The sequence below is a fragment of the Thalassophryne amazonica genome, chromosome 19, assembly GCF_902500255.1.
Source record: "Thalassophryne amazonica chromosome 19, fThaAma1.1, whole genome shotgun sequence".
Lineage (NCBI taxonomy): Eukaryota > Metazoa > Chordata > Actinopteri > Batrachoidiformes > Batrachoididae > Thalassophryne > Thalassophryne amazonica.
In genome coordinates, this window is record NC_047121.1 from 62,823,290 (window position 1) to 62,837,463 (window position 14,174).

A 14,174-nucleotide genomic window follows, 5' to 3' on the forward strand; every position below is an offset into this window, starting at 1 on the left:
AGTTCCTAGGGTTTGTAAGAGTAGAATGGGAGGCAGAGCCTTCAGCTTTCAGGCTCCTCTCCTCTGGAACCAGCTCCCAATTCGGATCAGGGAGGACAGACACCCTCTCTACTTTTAAGATTAGGCTTAAAACTTTCCTTTTTGCTAAGCTTATAGTTAGGGCTAGATCAGGTGACCCTGAACCATCCCTTAGTTATGCTGCTATAGACTTAGACTGCTGGGGGGTTCCCATGATGCACTGAGTGTTTCTTTCTCTTTTTGCTCTGTATGCACCACTCTGCATTTAATCATTAGTGATTGATCTCTGCTCCCCTCCACAGCATGTTTTTTTCCTGGTTCTCTCCCTCAGCCCCAACCAGTCCCAGCAGAAGACTGCCCCTCCCTGAGCCTGGTTCTGCTGGAGGTTTCTTCCTGTTAAAAGGGAGTTTTTCCTTCCCACTGTCGCCAAGTGCTTGCTCACAGGGGGTCGTTTTGACCGTTGGGGTTTTTTCCGTAATTATTGTATGGCTTTGCCTTACAATATAAAGCGCCTTGGGGCAACTGTTTGTTGTGATTTGGCGCTATATAAATAAATTGATTTGATTTGATTGATTTACCATAGTAACACAGCAGTTGCTGGCAAAGCTTTCCATTAGAGCCTACAGAAATGTTTTATTAATGTCAATTTACACTGCTGCTAACGCAGACCAGTGGAATACAGTGTGCACCATGCCTGTTATTATTATTAAACTAGTGCGTTGTCCGTGGGGATCCATGTGCCCTCGATTAGGTCGCATTTATAAAATAGGTAGCTGACATTTTTCAAGGGTGGTAATAAATTATGCAAATTTTCTATAATACTGAATTAACTGAAAGTGCAGGAAATTAAAATGGGAAAGTTTTGTGAATAACTATTTATTATTTGGCACATTTAGTTGATGTCATGTTTTACAACTGGCATGGTTGAGATATTTCCTTTGGTCGGAGCTTGTCTGGTTACCAGGGACTGATTCATGGTGATATCAACATCCATTGTTCACTGTTATTACATAATATTGCTAATTTCTCCAAAAATATTAGTCCGATCAACTTTCTGTTTTTGCGGCATTCATATTGGACTAAAAATACATAAACATACCAAAACAGCCACGGTCAGGTCTTCCCAGTTTCTCCATGATTGAAGCTACACACACACACACAGTAGAGGTGGGCAGATCGATCCTAATATCAATAATATCGATACTAACGCTGGTATTGATATTGAACGATCTGCGTGTAAAAAGATCGATACTCAAGCTTTTTTTCTCTCCCACACACACTGACTGCTGCGCACGCAGATTCATCAAAGACTGCTCTCTGTCTGTAAAAGCAGCACTACGCTGTGTCACACAACACGGAGCAGTGCACCCTTGTATTGTGGTTTGTCAGCCCTCTACCTCAGGAGATTTTGTTTTAAGTTGTGTTGAGTGATATTTTTTTAAACAAAAATGTTGTTTGTGATAATAAAGTATTTTGTTGTCACGTACAATGGCGAAATTCTATTCTTTTGGATAGAATTTCTTTTGGATCCTTTGGATCTATGAAGCTTAAATATGAAAAAGTATCTGTATCGATATCGGTGATACTGGGCCTGTATTTACTTGGCATTGGATCAATACCAAAATTCCCAGTATCACCACCTCTAATACACAAAGGTCACCGCTTTTAATATTAAAATGATTTACCGCCCCCTGCTGGAATGGTGTGTGAGTCCACAATGTAATTATCAACGTCCATTGTTCACTGCTATTACATAATGTCCCTAATTGCTCCAAAAAATAGTCCGATCAACTTTACGTTTTGGCGGCATTCATCCTTAACCCAAAAGACATAAACAAATCGCCAAACGTCTCCAGTTTCTCCGTGATCGAAGTTACACACACACGCAAGTACACAAAGGCCACTTGGCTATTATATGAGATTATTATTATCATTTTTGTACATCAGTATGTTTTAACTTTCAAATGTAATATTTTTTGTTTTTAATCACTGTTTAATATGTAAAGCAATGTTTGATATTGGAAGTGCTTTATAATCTGAGCTGAGACATTTTATTCTATAAATAAATATTTGTTATTGTTATGAGAAGTATAACTAATAACTCTCAGGTCGCTACACAAATCGTGCAATTAAAGATTTTAAATTTCAACCGTCATACTACTGTTAATCACCACCAGGTGGCGGTAGAATGTAACAGGTGAGGTTCAGGTATTTGGCAACGCTGGAGGAAAGTTGTCAAACTTGATGTTTTACACATGATTTTCATTATTATTATTATTATCATTATTATTATTATTACAGTATATTTGCAGAACACTGTGTCAGTGTGCAGCATTGAGCATACAGTGAGACAACATAAATATTACCTTCTGCAGAGGTTGAAGGCAACAGGTCAGTGTGTGTGTGTGTGTGTGTGTGTGTGTGTGTGTGTGTTGCTGTGATTAACTGTGAGCTGCTGTTTTTCCACTTGTGATGACACACACTCAGTCAGGGACGAGTCAGACTGATGGACGGGAGCAGAGAAGCTGAAGGACGATGATGTGGACAGTTTTAGGTGAAAGCAGTGATTGCACCATGAAGTCCTGCAGAAGAGTGCACCAGGCTGCACATGTTCCCCTGAGGAGGAAAAAACAAACAAACAGATAAATCCTGCAATCTGTGGCCATGAACATGCTGTTCAATAATTTGGCATTAATGCAGATTATAGCAGGACCAGCCCCTTAAAGCAGCTTACAGACGTGTGTCCGTCACCTAGTTGCTCCCTTGTCTGACTGCAGAGCGCCTCGTGGTTCACTGTTATCGCCACGGGTCAGACTGCTCAGAGATGTGGAGATTATCACAGCAGATGGTGGTGTGATGTGCAGCTCTGCTCTCTTTACCTCCACCAAGGAAGATGTTCTCCACGTCTTTCGTTTGTCAGCAAAATATCTAAAAAACACATGAAATGATTTCAGTGGTGTCAAGGTGAACCTCCAGAGGTGTCAAGTAACGAAGTACAAATACTTCGTTACTGTACTTAAGTACACTTTTCAGGTATCTATACTTTACTCCTTTACTTATTTTTCTGCCTACTTCTGACTTCTACATTTCACACAAGTATCTGTACTTTCTATTCCTTACATTTTTAAAACAGCCTCGTTACTCTTGCTTCAGTTTAATGTTTATATATATATATATATATATATATATATATATATATATATATATATATATTTCACGTCATGTGTGCCTGTAATCAACTTTTCTGCAGCGCGGCTTTGCTTTGAACCGTGAACCAATCGAAGCAGTGGTTCGCAGATTGAAGCAATGCTTCGACCTATTGCTTCGTTTATTCTTTCTTTCTTTCGCTTAATTTTCCCCTGCTAAAACCCTAAAGAGCATACTTCTGTGAGTATTATTTACCTTTTCTATGTTAAACCGACCTGTTATGGTCTTCTGAAACAGTTGATAGATGTATTTTATAACTTAAAAACGGGAGCCACGCTAACGCGTTAGCATGTCTATGGCATTTTCAATGTTAAAAGTTAGCATTTAGCAATTGCAGCTCTCATCACGTTCGGGTGCATTTGTTTTCAAATTGTAATATTTCTTAAATTTATTTTTGTTTATATATTAATAATCTGATGATTATTATATACAATTCTAGAGAAAGAGGCAAAAAGAACCTGAATAGAAACAACAGAAAATATAAAAGCAACTAACAATGAACATACATAAATACATACATAAACAAGTGTTTCCTGTGAACACCTAGTGATTCTTACACCTCCACTTCATCCCTGTCTTATTTAATGACAGTTTGTTTCGGTCAAACCATATTTTCAATGTGTTAATTTCTTCAGTGATTTCCTCAAGAACTATCTGCCAAACTAGAAAACTGCTGCATCCTAGTAAGAGCAGAATACTACTGGAATGAATAGGAAAGTTGGTTTTTTTTTTTTTGTTTTGTTTTTTTTTTTTTTTTTCCTTCAGTAAATGGATGCTGCACTCACTGCAGTTTATTGTCTGGAATAGTCCCAGATTGTATTTCAGAGCTTCTAGAATTGAAACATTTTCGTGCAGGTGGTGTTGGGGGGTAATTTTGGGTTTTGGGTCTTGGGCCACATGTAGAACGAATCAGTTTTTAAATTAAGCTTTCAATTCATATAGTGGCATCTACCTTTTTTCTTTTTTAAAGGTTACTTTATACCTTTATATTTTAAGTAGGTTTTGGAGCACATACTTTTTCACTTTTACTTGAGTAAAGAGGTCAAGTTGATACTTCAACTTTTACCAGAGTGTTTTTAAACTGCAGTATCTATACTTCTACTTAAGTAACAAATGTGTGTACTTTTGACACCACTGTGAACCTCAGGGTAAGGAAGAGCTGATTAAGTTTTAGTCCAGATACAGATCCAGATCAAAGGCAAGTCAGATACAAGCAATATAAAGTAAACTGGAGCATCACACTCGTAGAGCGCAAACCTTCACCAAGTTTACAATTCCACAAATTTTTACCTTGTAAAAAATGTTCACGGTTGAAGTCCTGTTAGAAGTGGCTTTTCATAAGATAAATTAGATGTGATCAAATGTCAGGTGTATCATGGACTGAGTTCATGCACTTGAATCAAAGTTTTTTTGTGTGGAATAATCAGGGTTTTTTTTTTTTCTAACTTTTTTTGGTTTCTGAATTCTTTTTCAGATCAATTTCACAGAACATTGGTTCTCTCAGCTATGCACAATTTGTCATTGCTTTTTGGCACCTGGTTTCTGACTGATTTTGGTGCTGTAGGTAAATCCACAACAGAAAAATCAGAGTGATTGAGGCACTTTTGATTGAGATATAATGCAAAATGTACACCAACACTACTCCATTGTTCTCCTGGGGGATTTCAACGCCAAAATGTGCAGTGACAGTGAGACTGGAGGGGGGTGATCGGAAAGCACGGCCTCCCTGATCTGAACCCGAGTGGTGTTCATTTGTTGGACGTCTGTGCTAGTCACAGTTTGTCCATCACAAACACCATGTTCGAGCACAAGGGTGTCCATAAGTGCATGTGGCACCAGGACACCCTGAGCCAGAGGTCGATGATCGACTCTGTAGTCGTATCATCTGACCTTCGGCCACAAGCTTCTCCCAGATCCCGGGGGAGGCTGGAGACATGGAGTCCGAGTGGACCGTGTTCTCCACCTCCATTGTTGATACGGCCGCTCGTAGCTGTGGCCACAAGGTCTCTGGTGCCTGTTGCGGCGGCAATCCCCGAACCCGGTGGTGGACACCGGAAGTAAGGGATGCCGTCAAGCTGAAGAAGGAGTCCTACTTGTCTTTGTTGGTAGGTGGGACCCCGGAGGCAGCTGACAGGTACCGGCAGGCCAAGCGTGCCGCAGCCGTGCGGTCGCAGAGGCAAAAACTCGGGTCTGGGAAGAGTTTGGGGAGGCCATGGAGAAGGACTATCGGTCGGCCTCGAAGAAATTCTGGCAAATCGTCTGACGTCTCGGGAGGCAGAAGCCACTCTCCACCAGCACTGTCTATGGTGCGGGTGGGGAGCTGTTGACCAAGACTGGGGATGTTGTCGGTTGGTGGAAGGAATACTTCGAGGATCTCCTCAATCCCATCGTCACGTCTTCCGAAGAGGAAGCAGAGATTGAGGACTCAGAGGCAGACTCATCCATTACCCAGGCTGAAGTCACCGAGGTGGTTAGAAAGCTTCTCGGTGGCAAGGCTCCTGGGGTCGATGAAATCCGTCCTGAGTACTTTAAGTCTCTGGATGTTGTGGGACTGTCTTGGCTGACACGCCTGTGCAACATCGCGTGGTAGTCGGGGACAGTGCCTCTGGATTGGCAGACCGGGGTGGTGGTCCCTCTGTTTAAGAAGGGGGACCGGAGGGTGTGTTCCAACTACAGGGGATCACACTCCTCAGCGTCCCCGGTAAGGTGTATTCCAGAGTACTGGAGAGGAGAATTCGACTGATAGTTGAACCTCGGATTCAGGAGGAGCAGTGTGGTTTTCGTCCTGGCCGCAGCACACTGGACCAGCTCTACACGCTCCATCGAGTACTCGAGGGTTCATGGGAGTTCGCCCAACCAGTCCACATGTACTTTGTGGATCTGGAGAAGGCGTTCGACCGTGTCCCTCGGGGCACCCTGTGGGGGGTGCTCCGGGAGTACGGGTCCGGGGTCCTTTGCTAAGGGCTATCTGGTCCCTGTACGACCACAGCAGGAGCTTGGTTCGCATTGCCGGTAGTAAGTCAAACCTGTTTCCAGTGCACGTTGGCCTCCGCCAGGGCTGCCCTTTGTCACTGGTTCTGTTCATTATTTTTATGGACAGAATTTCTAGGCGCAGCCAGGGTGTAGAGGGGGTCTGGTTTGGGAACCACAGAATCTCGTCTCTGCTGTTTGCGGACGATGTGGTTCTGTTGGCTTTGTCAAATCAGGACCTTCAGCGTGCACTGGGGCGGATTGCAGCCGAGTGTGAAGCGTCCGGGATGAAAATCAGCACCTCCAAATCCGAGGCCATGGTTCTCGATCAGAAAAAGGTGCTTTGCCCTCTTCAGGTCGGTGGAGTGTCCTTGCCTCAAGTGGAGGAGTTTAAGTATCTCGGGGTCTTGTTCACAAGTGAGGGACGGATGGAGCGTGAGATCGATAGACAGATTGGTGCAGCATCACTCTGCAGTGATGCGGTCGCTGTATCGGACCGTCGTGGTGAAGAGTAGGGGGGAAAGCTCTCGATTTACCGATCGATCTACGTTCCGATCCTCATCTATGGTCATGAGATTTGGCTCGTGACCGAAAGAACGAGATCGCGAGTACAAGCGGCCGAGATAAGGTTCCTACGCAGGGTGGCTGGGCGCTCCCTTAGAGATAGGGTGAGGAGCTCGGTCACTTGGGAGGAGCTCGAGTCAGGCCGCTGCTCCTCCATGTCGAAAGGAGCCAGTTGAGGTGGCTCGGGTATCTTTTCCGGATGCCCCCTGGACGCCTCGCTGGCGAGGTGTTCCGGGCACGTCCCATAGAAGGAGGCCCCGGGGAAGACCCAGGATATGCTGGAGGGACTACGTCTCTTGGCTGGCTTGGGAACGCCTTGGGGTTCCCCCGGAGGAGCTGGGGGAGGTGTGTGAGGATTGGGAGGTCTGGGTGGCTTTGCTTGAGCTGCTGCCCCCGCGACCCGACTCTGGATAAAGCGGAAGAAAGTGGATGGATGAATGGATGGATGTACATCAAATGGGCTTTTCAACCTTAAATTCAAATGTACACAAAATCCACAATCCGGATCAGATCTGTATCAAACTTTGTCAGGTGATAGTGACTGCCAGGCTGCACCTCATTTTCAAATATGAGAGTGATTTGGGCACATTTGATTAAGATATAATGTAAAATATACATTAAATGGGGTTTTGAATGTTAAATTTAAATGGCCACAAACTCTGTAATCCTGATCGGATCTGGATCAAACTTTGTCAGGTGATAGTGAGTGCCAGACTGCACCTCACTTTCAAATATGACAGTGAGTGGGGCACATTTGATTAAGATATAATGTAAAATATACATTAAATGTGGTTTTGAATGTTAGATTTAAATGGCCACAAACTCTATAATCTGGATTGGATCTGGATCAAACTTTGTCAGGTGATAGTGAGTGACATACTGCACCTCACTTTCAAATATGATAGTGATTGGGACACGTTTGATTAAGATATAATATAAAATATACAGTAAATTTGGTTTTGAATGTTAAATTTAAATGGTTACAAACTCTATAATCCGGATCAGATCTGGATCAAACTTTGTCAGGTGATAGTGAGTGGCAGTCTGCACCTCACTTTCAAATATGAGAGTGATTGAGGCACATTTGATTAAGATATAATGTAAAATATACATTAAATGTGGTTTTGAATGTTAGATTTAAATGGCCACAAACTCTATAATCTGGATTGGATCTGGATCAAACTTTGTCAGGTGATAGTGAGTGACATACTGCACCTCACTTTCAAATATGATAGTGATTGGGACACGTTTGATTAAGATATAATATAAAATATACAGTAAATTTGGTTTTGAATGTTAAATTTAAATGGTTACAAACTCTATAATCCGGATCAGATCTGGATCAAACTTTGTCAGGTGATAGTGAGTGGCAGTCTGCACCTCACTTTCAAATATGAGAGTGATTGAGGCACATTTGATTAAGATATAATGTAAAATATACATTAAATGTGGTTTTGAATGTTAAATTTAAATGGCCACAAACTCTATAATCTGGATCACATCCAGATCAAACTTTGTCAGGTGATAAATGATACCATCCTACATAAGACCCTCAACTATGAAAGATTTTTTAGACAGTTATGAATTTTTAAAAATTTGTTCAATTATAAAAATAGGGATTTTTACAGTTTTCCAAGATTTGTACTGACTTTGACCTTTGACCTTGAAATTTGAATCACTTCTTGTCTGTCAGGATATGAATCTTCAGTAAAAATGTAATAATCTGGATCCAGGACATACCATCATGAAGTTTTCATGTTCTTCACTGTTGCACTGACATGCCAGTGAATTTGATACTGAGCTAAGAACGAAGAAAAATCTTACTGCACATTTTCAGGTGAATTTCTGTGCTGCCTGGGGAAAAAAATATAACAATCTAACTGTGTTTTTGAGTTTTTCGTCAGACAGACTAATTTTGAGGATTACAGTAAAGTTAATCTCATTCTGTGTTATGGCCTTTTTTTTGACTCCTTGCACTCGGCATTTTTCTTCTCTCCCTCCCTCCCTCCCTCCCTATCTTTCCTGCTTCTGTGGCGTGTTGTCTGTGAGGCTGCCAGCTTTGCTCTTCTGGAAAACGGCAAAAAATGGATCTGTTAAAGTGGTCTCTGAACGCAGTTGACACTATTTTTTCTACAAGACACTCGGGGGCGGAGGACCCGACCTGTCCTGCCGGGACGCATGTGATGGGCTACATGATGGGCAGTTGGAGGAAATGGCAGGTCATGTGCCTTTACATGCTGTCTGTGGAGGACGTCGAAGATGTGTATATATTTGGCTCGGTGGTGACCGGCTTTCTGCTGTGTGGAGTGGGCATAGTGCTGGTTTACCGGCAAATTAAGAAGGTGGAAGCGGCAATAATTGGCCCGTCCAGGCTGCCCCACATGATTGATTCGATTGGAAGGGCAGTGTCAGCTCAGTCGGCGGGTGTTAACCGCACGTTGGAAACCATCTCTGGGAGGATGGCTGCACTGGAAAACTGCTTTGATCGTCAGTAATGACCACATCTCCTCTCCTATATTCAGATGTATTGAAAGCCACTCTGTTTCAGACTGTGGAATCTTTCAGGCGTCTGCTAATCTGGATATTCATTCGGCTTCCCAAAACACAGCTGCACTTCAAGGCCACTGTGATAAAAACCTCCTGAAGAAGAACAACACTTAAGCCTCACACCCTGGTCTCCCCCCACCCTTACCTTCTCCAGCTCTGACGTTGACTGTGGACAGTGGACTGTTCAGGGCTGGGCCCCTTTTCCCTCCAGGATGGACAAACAAGGCCGTTGACGGCGCCTAAAGGCTGCCTCTGGAGTGTTCTGTCTGATTTCCTTCCCACTGTCGCCAAGTGCTTGCTCACAGGGGGTCGTTTTGACCGTTGGGGTTTTTACGTAATTATTGTATGGCCTTGCCTTACAATATAAAGCGCCTTGGGGCAACTGTTTGTTGTGATTTGGCGCTATATAAATAAAATTGATTGAAATTGATTGATTGATAACTGATAACTGGACTTTTAAAATCTCGGTCGTCGTCTCATCGTCTCGTTGTCTCTCGTCTATGTGTGATCATTGGGTTTTTTTTTGTGCTGATGGGTATTAGGCCATAGGATGCCATAGGTATTAAAGGCACTGCGCTGCGGTGGTTTGAATCATATTTATCTAATAGATTACAATTTGTTCATGTAAATGGGGAATCTCTTTCACAGACTAAGGTTAATTATGGAGTTCCACAAGGTTCTGTGCTAGGACCAATTTTATTCACTTTATACATGCTTCCCTTAGGCAGTATTATTAGACAGCATTGCTTAAATTTTCATTGTTACGCAGATGATACCCAGCTTTATCTATCCATGAAGCCAGAGGACACACACCAATTAGCTAAACTGCAGGATTGTCTTACAGACATAAAGACATGGATGACCTTTAATTTCCTGCTTTTAAACTCAGATAAAACTGAAGTTATTGTACTTGGCCCCACAAATCTTAGAAACATAGTGTCTAACCAGATCCTTACTCTGGATGGCATTACCCTGACCTGTAGTAATACTGTGAGAAATCTTGGAGTCATTTTTGATCAGGATATGTCATTCAAAGCGCATATTAAACAAATATGTAGGACTGCTTTTTTGCATTTACGCAATATCTCTAAAATTAGAAAGGTCTTGTCTCAGAGTGATGCTGAAAAACTAATTCATGCATTTATTTCCTCTAGGCTGGACTATTGTAATTCATTATTATCAGGTTGTCCTAAAAGTTCCCTGAAAAGCCTTCAGTTAATTCAAAATGCTGCAGCTAGAGTACTAACGGGGACTAGAAGGAGAGAGCATATCTCACCCATATTGGCCTCTCTTCATTGGCTTCCTGTTAATTCTAGAATAGAATTTAAAATTCTTCTTCTTACTTATAAGGTTTTGAATAATCAGGTCCCATCTTATCTTAGGGACCTCATAGTACCATATCACCCCAATAGAGCGCTTCACTCTCAGACTGCAGGCTTACTTGTAGTTCCTAGGGTTTGTAAGAGTAGAATGGGAGGCAGAGCCTTCAGCTTTCAGGCTCCTCTCCTGTGGAACCAGCTCCCAATTCGGATCAGGGAGACAGACCCCCCTCTCTACTTTTAAGATTAGGCTTAAAACTTTCCTTTTTGCTAAAGCTTATAGTTAGGGCTGGATCAGGTGACCCTGAACCATCCCTTAGTTATGCTGCTATAGACTTAGACTGCTGGGGGGTTCCCATGATGCACTGAGTGTTTCTTTCTTTCTTTCTCTTTTTGCTCTGTATGCACCACTCTGCATTTAATCATTAGTGATTGATCTCTGCTCCCCTCCACAGCATGTCTTTTTCCTGGTTCTCTCACTCAGCCCCAACCAGTCCCAGCAGAAGACTGCCCCTCCCTGAGCCTGGTTCTGCTGGAGGTTTCTTCCTGTTAAAAGGGAGTTTTTCCTTCCCACTGTCGCCAAGTGCTTGCTCACAGGGGGTCGTTTTGACCGTTGGGGTTTTTCCGTAATTATTGTATGGCCTTGCCTTACAATATAAAGCACCTTGGGGCAACTGTTTGTTGTGATTTGGCGCTATATAAATAAAATTGATTGATTGATTGATTGATGGGTTTTTTTTTCCTGCATTGCTGCTGTGTGGTTTAACGCAGCAGCTATGAAGGTTTTTCTCTCCCTAGTTTTACCTTGTGTGTGCTTTTTATATGTGTTCATGTACCGGGCCGGCTTATGTGTGTTGTGTGTTATGTGTGTGTCGTCTGTTGTCATGAGGCCAGTCATGGTTTGCTCAGCCCTGCTGTTGACCTAGGCAGGGATGTACATCTGGAGTTGGTCCCCGGGCGCCTAAAGGTGACCTCTGCTCCTAACTGGCAATTAGGATGGGTTAAATGCAGTAGACTTTCATTGTGCAGGGAACATGTTCCTATGTGCATATGACAATAAAATTCTTTTGAATCCTTGAATCCTTGAACATGACCTTTGATTCTGTGTGACCTGTGAAAGGTCAGACTCAAGCTCAAGCTCGTAACTATATCAAAGGGTTTGGAGACTATATGAATTAAACACGATGGAACAGTTTTGTGATCATCAAGAATAAAAGTTTTTATTTTTGACAGAATTGTTTAAATGTCATTGCGACAAACTGGCGTCCTGTCCAGGGTTTGTCCCGCCTCACGCCCCATGACTGCTGGGATTGACAGAAAAAACATGCATTAGCCTGCCTGTCTTCTGTGGGTTACAATATGACCACAGTCCAGTTGCACACACACCTGCCTACAAAAGCACATGCACACGCACAAATATTTTAAACTTTTTACAATAAAAAATGTATTATCAGAATGTAATATTAACATTATGAACCCCATGGCCTTTAGTTTCAGACAAAGCAGGAGGTGCTGGTCCAGGTTCTGGTCCCTCATCTTGTCAAATCAAATCAAATTTATTAATTTATATAGCGCCAGTTCACAATGAGATCGCCTCAAGGTGCTTCACACGGCATAATAAAAACAGAGAAAATCAAATTAAAAATTTAAAAAGGCAATAAAAAGACAAAACCATAAAAGAACACAAGCAACAAGGATGTTAGTGAAGGTGAGCTTATGGAGCCACTTTACAAGCAAATGATTTAACTAAAATGTAATGAAATTTTAGTAACCTTTACATCATTTTTTCCTGTTTTGTCTATTTGCTTTTTAGGATTACCTAATAAATGGTGTGTCTTTTTCCCAGAAACCGAGGGACAGACAGAAGATGAGTATACAAACTATACAATATTACAGAGAATTACAAATTATACACAAAAGGAATAGGGCTATTATGGTATGAATGTAGATCAAATCAAATCAAATCAATTTTATTTATATAGCGCCAAATCACAACAAACAATTGCCCCAAGGTGCTTTATATTGTAAGGCAAGGCCATACAGTAATTACGGAAAAACCCCAAAGGTCAAAACGACCCCCTGTGAGCAAGCACTTGGCGACAGTGGGAAGGAAAAACTCCCTTTTAACAGGAAGAAACGTCCAGCAGAACCAGGCTCAGGGAGGGGCAGTCTTCTGCTGGGACTGGTTGGGGCTGAGGGAGAGAACCAGGAAAAAGACATGCTGTGGAGGGGAGCAGAGATCAATCACTAATGATTAAATGCAGAGTGGTGCATACAGAGCAAAAAGAGAAAGAAACACTCAGTGCATCATGGGAACCCCTAAGATAAGATGGGACCTGATTATTCAAAACCTTATAAGTAAGAAGAAGAATTTTAAATTCAATTCTAAAATTAACAGGAAGCCAATGAAAAGAAGCCAATATGGGTGAAATATGCTCTCTCCTTCTAGTCCCTGTCAGTACTCTAGCTGCAGCATTGTGATTTAACTGAAGGCTTTTCAGGGAACTTTTAGGACAACCTGATAATAATGAATTACAATAGTCCAGCCTAGAGGAAATAAATGCATGAATTAGTTTTTCAGCATCACTCTGAGACGAGACCTTTCTAATTTTAGAGATATTGCGCAAATGCAAAAAAGCAGTCCTACATATTTCTTTAATATGCGCATTGAATGACATATCCTGATCAAAAATGACTCCAAGATTTCTCACAGTATTACTAGAGATCAGGGTAATGCCATCCAGAGAAGGGATCTGGTTAGACACCATGTTTCTAAGATTTGTGGGGCCAAGTACAATAACTTCAGGTTTATCTGAGTTTAAAAGCAGGAAATTAGAGGTCATCCATGTTTTTATGTCTGTAAGACAATCCTGCAGTTTAGCTAATTGGTGTGTGTCCTCTGGCTTCATGGATAGATAAAGCTGGGTATCATCTGCGTAACAATGAAAATTTAAGCAATGCTGTCTAATAATACTGCCTAAGGGAAACATGTATAAAGTGAATAAAATTGGTCCTAGCACAGAACCTTGTGGAACTCCATAATTAACCTTAGTCTGTGAAGAAGATTCCCCATTTAGATGAACAAATTGTAATCTATTAGATAAATATGATTCAAACCACCGCAGCGCAGTGCCTTTAATACCTATGGCATGCTCTAATCTCTGTAATAAAATTTTATGGTCAACAGTATAAAAAGCAGCACTGAGGTCTAACAGAACAAGCACAGAGATGAGTCCACTGTCTGAGGCCATAAGAAGATCATTTGTAACCTTCACTAATGCTGTTTCTGTACTATGATGAATTCTAAACCCTGACTGAAACTCTTCAAATAGACCATTCCTCTGCAGATGATCAGTTAGCTGTTTTACAACTACCCTTTCAAGAATGTTTGAGAGGGGCTCATATTAAATGGGGGGAGGGGGGGTGGAAGCTAGTGTGCCTTGATAGAGAGAGTGGCAACATGACAAGTCGAAAAAAATCGGTCAAGTGACTCATGGTGCCATCTCGGGTTCAAAATAGCATTCGCTGTTAATCTGTCTGCATGTAAAT